Genomic DNA, 5815 nt, shown 5'->3' with positions numbered 1-5815 from the left:
GGTTCTTTATTATTTTTGATTTTAAAACTTAAACGCATCTTCATTGTTTTTTTTTTTTTTTTTTTTTACAGGCTAAAATAGTCATGTTAAAAAAAATCAATCAGCTCTCTTTCAATAAAAAGAGCTACTTACTAAAGGTTGTATTTAAATACAAATAAAATTCACATAATTCTGAACATTTGAATATATATTATGAATACAAAATGAAACAATGAAACAAAATATTTTAAATCAAGATTTAATGCAATCAAATAAATCATCTATCTTATTTCAATACAAATAAAACCTATATAATTCCAAATATTAAAAAAAATACAAAGCATAATTTTTTTTTTTTTAGGAATAAAAAATAAAAGAAAATTTTTCATTCAACATTTAATGCAATCACATAAATCATTTCACATCAAATTCGGTACTTAATTATCGGTTTGGTGTTTTGAAAGCATTTTTATATGAAAAATACTTCCAAAAGCCAAAAAAAACAAAGGTTGATATATTGTCAACTGCATTGGGTGCTTAATTTAGTATCGATTTGTATTATATTGCTTTCAAAAGCAGAGGCAAAAAAAAAAAAAAAAAAAAAAAACACTTAAAAAACATGTTTGAAAATCCTAATAAATTACACAAAAAAAAAAAAAAAATCCATAAACATTCAAATGAATTAAAACATAAGACCTTTAATTTATATAAATTAGAATATGTTAAAATATTGTTGGTATAAAAAAAATAAAATAAAATAAAATAAAAAGGTTAAGAAGAATAATTACCTTCAAGTTGAATTTTTAGGCCAATAAATTCTGTTTTTGTTAATGTTAGAGAGTGGAGAAAGAGAAAGATAGAGGTTGAGAGAAAAAAAGGAGAGAGACGTCGAGAGAGAGGAAAAAAAAGGAAAGAGAGAAAAAATATGAACCGGTTCAAAAGAGAGATGTGGAATGAGAGTGAAAAAAAAAAAAGAAAAAAAAAAAAAAAGGAGAGTGAGGAAAAAATAAGAGATAGAGAGAACACAAATATGAATTGGAACTGTACAGTTTTTAAAATAATGAGTTAAAAAATTGGTTTAGTCTTTAAAAAAATGGTTAAATACATTTTCAGTACCTGTGGTTTGTATCAAAATCAAATAGCCACCTGAGTTCTGTTAGTTTTTTAACGAAGTGCCACGTCACCCTTACACGTGGCGTGATACCCCGTTTGGCCTGGGGGTAGTTCGGCCACCCCCAAGAACCAAATCAAACAAAAAAATAAAAAAATAAAAATTGAGGGTTTGGCCCTCGGCTACCCCCTTGGCTCAAGGGGGTGGTTAGACCACCACCAGGCTGGCCATCTAGGGGTGGCCAAACCACCCCAATGGCCCTTGGGGGTGGTTCGGCCACCACTAGCTCTCCTTCCTTTTTTTTTTTTTATTTTTTTTTTATTTTTTGATTTTTTTTTTTTAAATATGACGTGACACCCAAAAACTCAGGTACCACACCACGCGGCGCCTTGAAACCACAAGTACCGTGCCATGTGTAAAGGTGACATGGCGCTTCGTTAAAAAAACCTAACAGAATCTTGACGGAAGTACCAAATGAGTTTATTTAAGTATCATTTGTGACATTTTTGAAAACTCAGGTGATTATTTAATTTTGGTGCAAACCACATCTATTGGAAAGGTATTTAACCCCAAAAAAAAAAAATGGTTTTGGCTATTTGAAGGCACTTCAAACGAAGATTTTGGTTATTATATATAATATATGATTTGATTTGTATTATTTGTTTCCTTATTTGATTTGAACATTAATAATACTTAATTTATAAAATAATTTATATATGAAAAACACTTGAAATATAATTAAACGCTATTAATTAAGCTAATTTAATGATTGATTTTTAAGTAACTCTTAAAAAACCGATTCACAAATTATACCTTAAAAAATCATTTAACTTTAAAATAAAAATGGTTCACGCCACATGTCACAATTTTAAGGCAAACACTGTATTGCTATTTAATAACTAGAGTTAAGTAATATCAATTATTATTAGGACTGGCAATGTTATTGATTGTCCTTAAAAGTGGATGCATCTGTATCTGTACATAAGAGGAAAAAAGAATACAATGAATATTATCCCCAACTAAAACAGAGGGAATTCAAAAATGTTCTCTAAAAAATGAACCCAGATGTAGCTTATCATGCTTCATAGCAGTTTAGCCAAATCAGAGCTGTGTGCCACGACTCTCCAACAAACGCTCCTTCCTCCTTTGTTCATAGACCTTAGCAATAAAGCTTTCAATTCTCATCTCCAAATTTTCATATTCCTCATCATCGCTATCATCATCATCATCATTATCTTCCTCATATTCATCTGAACCATTATATTCCTCTTCATCCTCAATGTAATCCCCCGTGTCGCCTTTTCCATCCGCTTCACACAGAAGCGGGAGGATAGGCCATTTTCCATCCCCTTCATACAGAGGCGGGAGGATAGGCCATTTTCCATCCCCTTCATACAGAGGCGGGAGGTCAGGCCAATTCCGGTCGACTTCTTCCAAATATGGTCTATAACTTAAAACAAGGATGGCAATGACTATTGTGTTCAAAACTGAAAACAAAAGAAGAGGACTATTTGAGAATCCATGAAGCCTGTGTTCTCTGTTTGACAGCCAAAGGCTCAGGACCCCAATGGCTACCAAACACAGCACCAGAGGTATCAATATCTTTACAAATCTCATATGCAGAATTGGAAATATTGGTTGAATGTTTTTTTATTTCTTGTTTTGGCAGGGTAAACATAATTTATAGTATCTCAAAAGTGCTTTTTCTTGGAAAGTTATATTGAGTGTGTTAGTAGCATACCCCCGTCATTTTCCTGGAAATTCAGTGAAGTAAACCTGGTGCATGGTAATAAACAAAATTTTCAAGCATGATAAGATATACCCAGAAATTTCTTAAGCCTCTGTTTTTGATTTGGTTGTCCTGCAGCTCCTGCTTAGGAACCCTCAGTGTGGCGGCTGTACGTGGCTAAAATAAGGAATATACTCTGAGAGTTGCAAACATGAAACGTGTTTTCTGGTAGCCGCAATAACGAAGCGTGTAAGAATAATTCAAACCGTACAAATTCGCGAAAAGTTTTAGTTTTTGGTCTGCCTTAACACAAGCGGACCCAATCAGCCCAAAAGCATATCAACTGCTATGTATTGCCAGGAAATTCAGGACTTTTAAGGGTTTTTGACGGTTTCAACTTTCAATGGCCGAGGTGATGAGTAATGCTATATCCTACATAGATTTTACTCCGTTTATGTGGTAAAGTCTAGAAGTTATTTGGACTTTTTTTAAAATAATAATAATAATAATGTTAGAAACTATATTTTCACCCCAAATTGCTGACGTGATAGTTTAAACCAACCCTAGAGATTTTTTATTTTATTTTATTTTTTATTTTTTTTAAGAATAACAACTACCATGTCAGATTAGTATTGGATATACCGCCACATCAGTATGATATCTTTATTCAATTTTTATCTTATTATGCTGATGTTATAGGGTCTAATAGCCATTAAATCAGCTCTTGTCACTAGACTCTACCACCTTAACATATTAAGATAAAATATGGCGTGTAAACATCACTCTTTCTTTTTTTTGTTAAACAAACTTTATAATTTGAATGATCATTAGCCATTTGGTTCCTTCTTTTTTTTTTTTTTTCTTCCCTTTTTTATGGGCTAGATTAATTTTCATTAAATAAATATTGTGGGTTCAAGTTCTACCAAACTTACTAATAAAAAAACATACATAGAGGGGTGAGGACTTCCAACAAACTTCAAGTACAATTGATAGTCAAATAAAAATAATAAAAAATTGAAAATAGATCAAATAAATGACATAGTCTACTATTTGGAACATGATCCTCTCCAGTTCAAATGAATCGAAGAATATCCCGTTAGTTATACTTGAGGGGTATTTTTGTCTTCTCACTTTTGACAAAAATACTCATCCACTTTAACTAATTAGAAATGAACTGAAAATGATCCTAATTTCTACTTATTTTCTTAGCCCACCGACCAAGAAAATAATTACCATAAAAGGTAATTTTTTACAGCAAATCAAAAGATTAGTTGCTGAAAGGCACACATGTGGTAGCCGCAAGGGCTCGTAAATGCCCTAACGAAGAGGATGATTAGTTATTAAGATCAACTGAGCTAAAGTCGCTATAGAAGAACTCCACTTTGATGCCGGATAAAGGTGTATCTAGGGTATTGGATTAGCCATTTGGCTCATCACAATCTGTCACAAGCTCTAGAATATTTCTATAAAAAAAAGATTCCAAAAGTCATTGAGTAAAGTCCCTGGATTTGGGGATGCTTTGACTTTGATGGCTTCGTTAAAAAGACATTTATTGAAGATAACCTCCCAGACTTGTATATGTTGTTGACGTGATAGATCATAATGAATGAGAAGCATGAAAATGGCCTCTGAAAAAGTCAAGCTTTTATTTTACCTTTCAAAACAGAGACATACTTTCCACATCAAGAGAGCTTTTCGTTTCTTCGTAGGAAAGATTATTAATGGACGATTCCCTTGAGATGGGTGTTTTCACTTTTTCTAGAAATCTTTTCTGATTGGATGAAGGTGACAGAGCGGCAAAGCAGTAGATACATACACACTTGACCTGGTCTCGGGCAATGAGCTTGGAAAACAGAGAGAAATGGGGTCTTGGAAGGAAACAAAAGCAGAGAGTCTTTGACAGCGAGAGCCAAGAGGCCTCTATCCTTCCTATTTCCTGGTGTAGGTTTCATCTCTCTCATTTATTTATTTTATCACAAAATCTTTTTACACCCAATGCATGTGAGCTTACTTGAGTGGAACTTGTCTTGCTGGAAAATCTCTACTCTCACTGGTTTAGCAATCAAATCAAAAAGCAGACAATAAGGATAAGTTTTTTTTTTTTTTTTTTATGTGTCCTCTCATGCTATGGTAATTAATTTTTTTTTTACGTGTGTTAAGTTTGGATCATATTGAAGTAGTATAAAACTCATTTAATTAAATAGATTAGACTCTTTAATTCTAGTTGGCTAATTTTGTATTGGATTTGTTGGTCATATAAAAATTGTCAATCTTTTATGTCGCATGTCAAGTTAGGGTATGTTGAGGTATAAGGATATTACTATATAGGTCACCTCTAACTCAACCCATTTAATTAAACCGATTAAATCTCTTTACTTTAACTTGCTAATTTTGTGTTAAATTCATGTCAGATTCACGAATCATGTAAAAAAATTGCCAGGCCTAGACTTTTCATGCAACACAAATGAATCTTTTGCCCTTGGGTTTGGTCAAGAACATGATTTGATCACCCTGAAATAGGGATCAAACTTATATACATGTGGCCAACTTCTTTTTACCTTCTCTTTTTAATTTTTGGAGAAGAATTGCTAAAGAAATTAATATGGATTTCGCTTGCCTCCAGTTAAAAAATAACCGAACATCTTCTGTGAATCTTCACCGCTTATCTGAATCGCGGGAGATCACCAATTATTTTTTCACCGGAGGCAAGCTGAATCCAATGGACATACAATTGGGAGACATGAGTTAGGAATGTCTAAAAACAAGTTTCAAATCACAATCATCATCACTCGAAGAAAGGCAGGTCAGGGTGTAGATATTACATCAAACTATTCTACACGACACAAGAGCAGCAACAGAAGCCTACACTCAGCTATCTAATGTAAACACTACCTAAAAAGGAAGGTGAAAACAACATGCCGGTACTAATATATAGTCGATAAGTTTACAGACCAAACAAATACAGGAAAGTGAGATCCAACTAATGGAGTTTGATT

This window comes from Corylus avellana, chromosome ca3, assembly GCF_901000735.1.
Source record: "Corylus avellana chromosome ca3, CavTom2PMs-1.0".
NCBI classification, from domain to species: domain Eukaryota; kingdom Viridiplantae; phylum Streptophyta; class Magnoliopsida; order Fagales; family Betulaceae; genus Corylus; species Corylus avellana.
This window is presented reverse-complemented; position numbering follows the sequence as displayed.